Source organism: Crocodylus siamensis, chromosome 1, assembly GCF_052110815.1.
Source record: "Crocodylus siamensis isolate JL-2025a chromosome 1, ASM5211081v1, whole genome shotgun sequence".
Taxonomy (NCBI): domain Eukaryota; kingdom Metazoa; phylum Chordata; order Crocodylia; family Crocodylidae; genus Crocodylus; species Crocodylus siamensis.
In genome coordinates this window covers 120,273,110-120,284,648 of record NC_143395.1, presented here as the reverse complement: position 1 = coordinate 120,284,648, position 11,539 = coordinate 120,273,110, and positions in this window count along the sequence as shown.

Here is an 11,539-nt window from a genome sequence, read left to right as displayed (position 1 = left end):
GCAGGTCCAAAGAGGTGATCCTCCCCCTCTGTGGCACTGGTCAGGCCGCAGCTGGAGTACTGCATCCAGTTCTGAGCACCGCACTTCAAGAGGGATGTCGACAGCATGGAGAGGGTCCAGAGGAGGGCCACTCGTATGATCAGGGGACAGCAGGGCAGGCCTTATGAGGAGAGGCTACAGGACCTGAACCTGTTCAGCCTCCAAAAGAGAAGGCTGAGGGGGGATCTTGTGGCCTGTTATAAACTAGTCAGGGGGGATCAGCAGGCATTGGGGGAGTCACTGTTCCCCCGAGCACCGCCAGGAGTGACCAGGAATAACAGTCACAAGCTGGCAGAGGGTAGGTTTAGGTTAGATATCAGGAGGCGCTACTTCACAGTCAGGGCGGCTAGGGTCTGGAACCAGCTTCCAAGAGAAGTGGTGCAGGCTCCTACCCTGGGGGTGTTTAAGAGGAGGTTAGATGAACATCTTGCTGGGGTCGTTTGACCCCAGTACTCTTTCCTGCCATGGCTAGACGATCTGCTCAGGTGCCTTCCGACCCTAGAAACTATGAAACTATGAAACTATGATACTCCTGAATTATTTTCCCAATGATATTAATTTTCTAAGGTGAGTTATGTTTAATACTTCTTATGTTTTCATCTTATACAGACCTGGTTTTCAATAGGTGGTGAATATTTGGCATCTTTGAAAATCTTTATGACACTTCTAAAGATATCTCACATTTATTTCCCCTCCACCTTTACCCCTCCCCAAAAAAATCTGAGGTATCCAAAAATCAATGGGTAGCTGGTACTATGTATGTATTTGGAGCACTTTCAAAAGGGAAGGTCAGTGTTTTAAAAGGGCAGCAGCTGTTACATTCTAATTGTTACTTGTAGACAAGCTGGGAATGATACATTTGTAGCAAAACTACTTCCAGTTTAACCCTGAATGATGTAGTGTTAAACCAGGGAATGTAGACTGTAACAAGTGCTGCTCTTCTGCAATCCCCCTTTTTAAATGATTCCAAATACTCCCTTTCTAGGTTCCAAGCTATGGTAACCCTGAAATTTGGAAACTGATGTGTTTGAAACTTAGTAAGCTAGTTTGTATCACTCTTATTTATATTTTTTTACAATGCTCATCACCATGACATCTCTCTAATTATTAGGGCTTTTTTGTGTTTCAGTTATGCAAAATATGAAGAAAGCATGGGTACGCTTTCCCCTGATTCTTGAATCTTCAAACAGGATACAAAATTAGCTGTCTATTGCCCATAATTTCAGGCAACAATAAGAACTAAATAATAATGGTACCTCAGCACTTGCACCTTTATACAGCATAATTATAATTGCGTTATTAGAGGCTGAACAGAAGTGCATTTTAACCTGACCAAAGAAAGCTTTTATCTTTGATTAATGCTGCTTGTGCTTATTGACTCCATATTCACTTTCTAAAGTATGATACTTCACTATAGCCACACAATTAAGTTTGAGTCCATCAGAAAATCTGTCTTTCTTCTCCACTGCCCACTTAAAATATTTTCTTCCCATTGGCAACTCATGAATACTTTATTTAAAAGAGTGGGTCACTTTGTGGGATCAGTATCACTGTAAAAAAATACACATTGCTGCTGTTTATCCAGGTATTTTTGATTATTTCAGTTGCTTATTCTAAATGTAGCTTTGTCACCTGGTCATAGATCTGTCTCTGGTGGTCTCAGCAGTTACTATTATCATTTTTATTTCTGTGTATTATTTGTATAATGTGCTATGGCAAAGTTGATATGTGTATAATGTGCTATGGTACCTTGCTACAGGCTCAGAAGTATGACAGAAGTTCATGTGCTGGCAACGGGTTGCTGAGCCCTGCACTAGCACAGCAGACTTTCACTGTCTTACATTGGCAGTAGCATGTCACACTCAGTTTACATGTACAGGTTTCCCTCAATTTATGCATGCTTTTATATGCAAATTTGCTATTATGCAATGAACCCATAATTCGTTATATGCGAGGTAAAGTCATTCTTATGCAATCAACATAGATGACCCCCAACCCAAGCAGGTAAGTCTGTATGGGGGGGAAGGGGCCATGGCACCACTCCTCCCAGCTTTGGCTGCCAATGCTCTTCTGCTGTTCCCTTTAGTTCCCTCCTGCAATTCCTGAAGCCAATTCAGAAAACTCTTCAAGGTATCAACACAGGTGGCTACTGCCCTACACATGTGGGAGCTATGGGTTCTGCTCACTTCCCCTATGGCTTTTCTGTATCTTATATTTACTGGATAAAATGGATACATAGTACTGTGATAGTTTCTCCCCCATTAGGGACCAGGGCCAGAACCCTATGCAGCATTGATCTTATTCTCTCAAATCTCCTCTGGATGAGAATATTGGGCTAAAAGGTAAGCAGATCCTCCTTCTCTGCTTTACTGACAGCAGATATTGCTGTACTTTGGTGATTTTATTCAGCCGCAGGTGGAAATAAAATTCAAACTAAGTTGCCAACATTTGCAGTTATACAACTGTGTAAGTGCCAGGTAGGCATGTGAAAATAAAATAGGATTTAACCCTGTATCAGTGACATGGAGACCACTCAATTTTCCATCCCTAAAACATGTTTTTTTTCCCTTAATCACCTGCATTACCTCTTGAGGAGTACTTACTGACATTCATTGCTGAATGCCACTCAAAGTTCTAAAGCTACAAAGCCCTAGTGTTTTGAACCTTACCTATCTGACAAATCATCCTTATCCATATGTGGGAACACTGCAGTTGAGATCAGCTGAAATTTTCAGAATTAGGAACATATTCATCTTGACTAGGATTAAAAGATATTTTACTAGAAGTTCTAACATGAACTTCTAATACATGATCTAATGAACATGATCTAATGAAGATCTGACATGTTATTGCAGATAAAGCCCTGTCCACTTTAATGCATGCAGACTGTAGTCTTGCAGAGTTAAGGTGGGCTGCAACCCCCATCACCTCCCCTTGGTTATGATATTCTGCTAAAACCTACAATGTCTTATCTTCTCTAAAATGTCTTAGAAAATGCAAGTTAAAACATGTTGTCTAGCACCCTTCTCAACATACCCTGCATTCCTAGTAAAGACAAACCCACATCAGTTTATGAAAAATAGCACTGGAAAAGCACAACAAAAAGTCCTTCTACAGATACATAGGAAGCAAGAAAAAGTCAGGCTCTTGTGTGGAACCCCTACTGAATGCTCAGGGGCAGCCCACAATCAATGCCCATGAAAAAGCTGAGTTCCTAAGTGTATACTTCATGTTGGTATTCCTGAAATCAAATGGGGGCTGTTCACATGACCTGAGGCCTGGGAAACATGGGGAAGACAACAAATTACACAAAATCAGTCCTGAAGAGGTGAGGGATCTCCTGCAGCACTTGGATGTCTTCAAGTCTGCTGGGTCAATGACCTGCACCCAAGAGTCCTGAAAGAACTGGCTGAGCTAATAGCAAAACTGCTGGCCAAGCTGTTTAAAGAGTCATGGAACTCAGGAGTGGTCCTAGATGACTGGAAGAAGGCCAATGTGGTGCCCATCTTCTAGAAAAGGAAGAGGGGTGACCCTGCAAACTACACGCCAGTCAATATGACCTCAGTCCTAGGTAAAATCTTTTAAAATGTATTAAGGAAGCCATTATTTGCAAGCTGGGAATGGTCACGGTGTTAAGAAGCAATCAGCATGGATTTGTCGAGGGTAGATCATGCCTGAAAAACCTTGTGTCCTTCTATGACCAGGTAACTGGCCATATGCATGAGGGACATAAGGTGAATGTGATTTACTTAGACTTCAGTAAAGCCTTTAATTCTGTTTCCTACGGGATTCTCTCAAACAAACTTGAGGGTGCTGGACTTGACCAGTCTACAGTGAGGTGGGTGGACAATTGGTTTAGAGGCCATTTCCAGAGGGTTGTAATTGATGGGATGGCCTCATCCTGGAGGGCTGTTGCCAGTGATGTCCCCCAGGAATCCATGCTTGGACACGTGCTCATCCAACAACTTGGATGAGGGGGTGGAAAGCTCAGTTATTAAGTTCTCAGATGATACCAAGCTATGAGGAAATGTGAGCACACTGGAGGACATGGCCAGGATCCAGGACTTTGACAGACTAGACCTGTGGGTGGAACAGAATCAGATGAGGTTTAACAGGGATAAGTGCAAAGTCCTTCATCTGAGTAGGAAGAACCCTCACCACAATGCCACAATGGGTGGTGTTCCACTGACTGGCACAGCATCTGAATGAGACCTGGGGGTTATTATAGAATCATAGAATCATAGAAGTAGGGCCAGAAGGGACCTTGTAGATCTTCAAGTCCAACCCCCTGCCTGGGCGGGAGAAAAAAAACTGGGCTTAAATGATCCCAGCTAGGTAGGCATCAAGCCTTCTCTTAAAGACCCCCAGGGTAGGAGCCAGCACCACTTCCCTTGGAAGTTGGTTCTAGATCCCAGCCGCCTTAACTGTGAAGTAGTTCTTATGGATGTCTAATCTAAACCTAGTCTCCAACAAGTTGTGGCCATTATTCCTTGTTATGCTAGGGGACGCTAGGGAAAAACAAGGTCTCTTCCAAACCCTTCTGGTCCCCCCTAGTGAGTTTATAGATAGTCACCAGGTCCCCCCTCAGCCTTCTCTTGTGAAGGCTGAACAGGTTCAGGTCCCACAGTCTCTCACTGTAGGGTCTGCCCTGTAGTCCCCAGATCATGCGGGTGGCCCTCCTCTGGACCCTCTCAATGTTGTCCACATCCCTCCTGAAGTGGGGCGCACAGAACTGGAAACAGTATTCCAGCCTGACCAGTGTCATGTAGAGGGGGAGGATCACCTCCATGGCCCTACTTGAGATGCACCTGTGAATGCACAACAAGGTCTGGTTAGCCCTGCCAACCATGACCTCGCATTGTCGGCCCATGTTCACCTTGCAGTCAATAATGCCCAAGATCCCTTTCTGCCTCCATGCTCTCAAGAAGGGAGTTTCCCATCTTATAAGTGTGCTGCTGGTTACTACTGCCCAAGTGTAGCACCCTGCACTTGTCAGTATTGAAACGCATCCTATTTTGTTAGCCCACCCCTATAACCTACTCAGGTCTTTCTGCAATCTTTCCTTCCCTACTAGCGTGCTCACCTCACCCCAAATTTTGGTATCATCAGTAAATTTAAACAAGTTGCTTTTCACCGTATCGTCCAAATGACTGATAAAGAAATTGAACAGCGCAGGCCCAAGGACCAAGTCCTGGGGGACTCAGCTGCCCACTTCTCGCCAGGTCGAATATGACCCATCCACCACCAACCTCTGAGTACGACCCTTCAGCCAATCTGCAATCCATCTGACTGTGTAGGCATCAGTTCCACAGTTGCTTAGTTTTTTAATGAGGATGGGGTGGGAGGCAGTGTCAGAGGCCTTGCTGAAGTCCAGAAAGACTACGTCCACGGTGACACCTGCATCCAATGCTTTTGTGGCCTGCTCATAAAAGGCAATCGGGTTTGTCTGACATGACCTCCCCCTAATGAAACCATGTTGGTTGCCCTTGAGCATTATCTCTGAAGCCGGCCCATCACAGATGTGTTTCTTGATAATCTTCTCAAAGAGTTTCCCTAGGATTGAGGTAAGACTGATGGGCCTATAGTTGCCCGGGTCCTCCCTCCTCCCTTTTTTAAAAATAGGGACCACGTTGGCTATCTTCCAATCATCTGGCACCTGACCTGAGCACCACAAGCACTTGTAAAGCCATGCCAAGGGCCCTGCAAAACCCCCTGTTAGCTCCCTCAACACCTTGGAGTGTTACGATTGACCGGAAGCTGAATATGAGCCAGCAGTGTGATGAGGTCACCAGGAATGCAAATACAACTCTGGTGTGCATCAGCTGATGTGTGTCCAATAGATCCAGGGACTTGCTCCTCCCTCTCTATTTGGCACTGGTAAGGCCTCAGCTGGAGTACTGTGTCCAGTTCTGAACCCCGCGCTTCAAGAAGGACATGGATGAGCTTGAGGGAGTACAAAGAAGGGCCATCCACATGGTCAAGGGCATGCAGGATAGACTCTACAAAGAATGACTCCGGGAATTGGGCTTGTTCAGTATGAGTAAAAGAAAGCTGAGGGTTGACTTGATAGCTGCCTACAAGTACATCAGGGTGAACACAAGGATCTAGGCGAGCAACTCTTCAGGAAGGCACCTCAAGGGAGGATGAGGACCAATGGACATAAGCTTATAGAGGGTAAATTTAGGCTAGATATAAGGAAGAACTTCTCTGTAAAGGTCACCAGAATCTGGAACACAATCTGGTACAATCACCATCCGTGGAGGTGTTCATGAAGAGGCTGGACAAGCAACTTTTTAAACTTCTCCGAGGCCAATAACTTCCTGCTTATGGCAGGGGACTGAACTTGATGATCTTGCAGGTCTACGAGTCTATGATTCTAAAGGTCCAAGTGACTTAATTACAGAATTCAGTAACTCCAGGAACTCAGAACCCAAATCCTACTGTATGGTATTGGGTCTCTGAAGAATTGATATGGCTGTAGGCACAGGCAAATTTGGAATTTTGCAAACAGAAGTGCAGATACTGAAATGCATCATCAGATCTGAAACAGCACATATTTTTCTCCTGTTAAAAATAAGCTAGAAGCTTTATTGATATACTACAGGCCTAGGACTCTACTGTTCAGTTTAAGATTGAAGCAGAAACTAATAGAACTTCATTCAAGGGAGTTAAAAGCAATCTGCAGGGTTGCGAAATAGGAGCTACATTACCAGGAGCATCTAACAGACAGCAGAATTGCAGAACAAAGGATAGTTCCACTGGTGGAACATCAAGATGGTTAAAAAGAGGAGAGGGTCATTAACACCTGTGGAATGAAAAGTTTATAATATATCAGATAAATTATAATGAACCATTAAGTCAATTGACTCCCTCAGCACTGCCTGACTAGAAATGGTAATGCCACTGCTAGGTGGATGATTTTAAATTTTGGGTGGAGCATGAATGAAAGCTGGGGGGTGGAAGTGCAGGATATATGGAGCTGGCATGGAGCCCAGCTCTACTGGAAGCAAAGGACATAATTAAACCTACACAGTGAGTTTTCCACTTTCCAACTTCCAACATACAAGAGAGGAGAAGACAATGTTATGAAACAGTAAACATGATTATAAAAGTACTTAAATTACTAGGCTCTCAAAAGCTGTGATAATATCAGAAACTACTTTTAAACAAATTTAATTACAAATTGAGTGCAGATAGATAATAAGTTCTGGAATCATCCACAGGTATTGAATCAGAATATTTGCTGATCCTTAAATATAGAGTTCACAAGGAGAATAGACACTTAAAATAATCAAGCCAGCAATAAGGATTAGATAAAACAAATAAATAGAAGCAGAACAATCTTTGGAACAACATCTAGTCTAATCAAAGTCTAATTATTATACAATTTTGTCATTTTGCTTCAGGGCAGGGTGCACCCTAAGCATTGCAGTCTAGCAAGTGGCTGAGTAAATGTCAGTTTAACATTGGTTTCCTATTTTTGTGAAAAACTCCTTTAGGGGTCCTGATTAGCCAATTTTATTTCTTCTCCAATGACTTCAGTCAAACAGGAATGTAAGTTATATATGTAGCTGATGTTTCAGATTTCCTTATTTTCATCAACTGAATGATGTCAGGTTTTTTAGCCATTGGTGGTCAAAGATCAGCTATTTTCAAACCATGAATTATTGGTAACTTTGATGCTTCATGCAAACTGTATCCCTGGGTGCATGTCACTGAATTCATTATGGGCAGCATCCATGCAAACAATTGTTGCGGCTGTCTTAAAATTATTAGTTCCACTTTAAATGTGATCCATAAGTAATACAGCATAGTGAGCACATCAGGAATAGGTTTGGTTTTGATGCTATTGTCATGGACAAAACAAGATTAAGCTAAAGCTCATGATTTGTTCCTGTCTTAAGTCTCAGGCCATCTTAGAATTTCTATTATTATCCCTCTTTTGTGCAGGGATTTTGTGGTACAGCATATTTCAGTAGGGTTACCATATTTCCAGGTCCAAAAAAGAGGACACCCATCACAGGGGGGAGGAGGGGCACAGTGGTGCCCTGTCCCTGCCCATTCTGTTGCCCCTCACTGACAAGCCACAAGCCCCCCCCCCCCGGCTGCCCCTCACTCTGGACCCACTGGCTCTGCCAGTGCCCCTCACTCCCAAACAGCAGTACCCTTCCCCTCATCCCTTGCTGGTACCCTTCACTCCCAACCTGCAGCCCCGTGATGTAGCCAGTGCTCTGCACACCCAGCCCACAGTCACCCATCCCATCTCCCATGCCCCTCACTCCTGATCTACAGCCACCTGCCCCCTGCCAGTGCCCCTCACTTCCAACCTGCAGGTCCCTGCCCTGGCCCCAACCCTGCTGGGGTCCCATATTCTGGACCCACAGCCTCTCTGCCCCCCTGCCCTGCTGGTGCCCTGCACTCCTAACCCACAGACCCCTGCCCCCTCCTGCCCTGCTGCTTTCTCTCTCTCTCTTCCTCTCACTGGCTTGCCTTAGCCTGCACAGGGAGCATGTGACCCCTGACAACCAATCACCTTGACCACCGCTCAGAGCCTGAAGCAGCCAGTTTGGGACAGTATAAAACCTGGATATTTGCTCTTTTTTAAAAAACCTGCCTGGACACAGCACAGGGGGCCAAGAAAGAGGACATGTCTGGGAAAACCCAGACATATGGTAATCCTAATTTCAGCAAAGTTAATTTGCTTCTCCTAAGACTTGGTGTGTAAGTCAGAGTATGAATACGTATTGGGTTCATCTACATGAGATGCCTTACTGTGTACAGTAAGCATACATGTCTACACATGCATGCACTTACTGCACAGTAAAAATCCCTAATCGTGATTAAATTTTCTACCTGAAAATTTGCTACCTGCAAATACAGGTGGCAAATTTAAATGTGATTAGTAACTGCACAGTAATGCAGATGTAGACATGACCCAGCAGCAGATTTGCTGATGGGTCTGCTCAGCCACTAGGAGCCCACCTGCTTCAGGGCTGGGCTGGCTCACTAACAGCTGTCGTCTGCAGGCTATAAAAGCCATTTTGTGCCCTGGGGCACACATCACAGGCAGCCTGAGGGCAGTGCAGGTCCTATGTGCCTGCCTTCCTGGAACACTTTTTTTCTTGCATGGCCCTGTACAGCCTTGCAGCTGCCAGGGCACTGCTGTCAGGCAGGTGGGTGCAGAACAGTTGCTGCAGGCTGTTGCTTCCCTTGGCTACACTGTCAGCACCTCAAGGCTGCCTTCAGGCAGGTTCTAGCAGTAGAGCCAGGACCACCTGCCTGCTGCAGACTCCCAGCATCCTGTCTTGTACCTGTAGCTGCTGCAGAACATAGCCTCTGCCACGGAACTGCCCATCCCATGCCATGCCATGCCCCTGCTGGCAGTATTGTTGTCCCAGCAACAGTGGGACCACCACACAGGAGTCCAGAGAGCTGGCATGAGACCCATGATGGCCTCATCCTCTCCATCCAGGCCCAGGACCAGCCAGAGCCCCAGCTGGAGCCAGGAGGTGATTGATAGCCTTGTGGTGCTCTGGGGTGATGCATAGATCCAACAACAATTTAAGCAGGGCAGGCACTCAAACATCCGCATTTATGAGGTCCTGTCAAGTGGGATGCAGGAGTAAGGTTACTCCCGGTCAACGCAGCAGTGCTGCATAAAGGTTGAGGCCTTGTGGGCACAGTGGGTCACTGTGACCAACCACAATCATCAGTCTGGCCACACCCACAAGATCATGCCCTTTATGTGGCACCTGACCCACTTTTTGGCCCCCCGAGACCCAGGCCACAGCCATGTGTTTTTTACCAGCATGGTGGCCTGTCTGAGTCCCCAACCCACCCTGACCTCTTCGGTGACAAGTCACTGGAGGAGGGACCATCAGGTGTTCAGCATCCCATCCTGCTCAGCTCCCTGGCTGTACAGTCCACCAGCAGCTTGGGAATCCCTGGCCAGCAGTTGCCTCAGCAGCTATGTAGCCCCAGTCCCTGCCACGAGGAACAGCCAGCCATTTCACTGCCGGCTGTCAGCAGTGCCAGCTCCTCTAAAGGGGGGACCCCCGTCTGGGTACCTGCACACCACACATGGTGGGACTAGGACACCAGACACAGCCAAACACCATCGCCAGTGAGCAGGGCCATGCTGAGCCACCAGCCTCACCAGCCCTGGCTGCATGGTAAGCGCTGCATCGGGGGGAGGACCCTCCCAGCTCCCCCCTGCCCCACCCCTCTCCCTGTTCATCCTTCCTATGCTCTCCTAGTCCTGGGTCCTTTCCCTCCCACTCCACAGACCCAAGGGGAGGAAGTTGCTGTCCCATGAGGGAGAGCTCCAAGAATTTGATTTAAAGAGTCTGAGTAGGGCCTTGTAGTTTGGGCCTAGGGCAGCAGTGGGCATTTTTTTTCAGGTTATGTTTTTTTTCTTTGGATCCATTCTTTTTCTGTTACAATTGGTCAACCTACCAGGCCACTATTTTTTAAATTCTTATAGGCACAGAGAAGTAAAGCAGGCCACCCAAGCCAAGGGGAAGTTTATTGACCCATGAGGGTTAGAGGCTAACTTACCTGTGTTATTTTGGAAAAGGGGAAAACTCTGTTCCTTAAGGGTATATCCTGAGTTGGTCCTAGTACAGGAATTTCTTTTATTTTATTTTCTGTCTTTGCTGCTTCTTAGATTGAGTAAGTCCTGGTGGTTGCCAATGTTCCTTTCTACAACATGACCAGATGAGAAGGGCCAGATGCAATTGACACCCCTGCAGTCCAACACCTGCGAACAACTTGTTGGCATCAACAAGGTAATGGATTCCACATTCTCGCAAAAGCCAATGGTTGGTATGTGCACAGGGTGTAGGGAAGGTGGAACCCTAAGTCCACTACTTGTCGTCATGTGAGTACACCCATGGGGGAGCCACAGTACTATCATTGAATACTCCCTTATTTTCTCCATAAGATCAAAGGCATGGCAGGTAAGTAGAGGGTGGTCCCTTACGAGATCCCCATGGATATATACTTACCTCAAGAACAGGGATGCAAAAAACACCCAATCCCCATAAAAAAAATGAATAGGAATTATTCATTCAAATCCATGATCAAACTTCGCTAAGGTGCATACACATATATTAAGGCGACTTAACTGAAGTGACTTAACTAAGCCAACTTAAGTTAAGCCACATCAGAGCACACAAATCTACAGCTTGTGGCAGCCATCTTGTGAGCTAAGTCAACTTAACTAATGCAACTCAAGGTAATACATCTTGGAGGTGTGTTATCTTGTGCCACATTTAAGTCAATTCTGCTCCACATATGTGTATATACACTGCCAGTTAAGTTAACCTTAAAGAGTTAAATCAGCTTAACTGTCAGGAAATTAGTAAGTGTGTATGCACCCATTGTGTGCAGAAAATAGAGAAAGTAACATTTCTTTGTATTTCTTAACCTATCTATACTGTGAAAATGAGTTGTAGTTGCTGTTTTAAGTATGCATGGAATTGAGCACAAATTTGGTAGG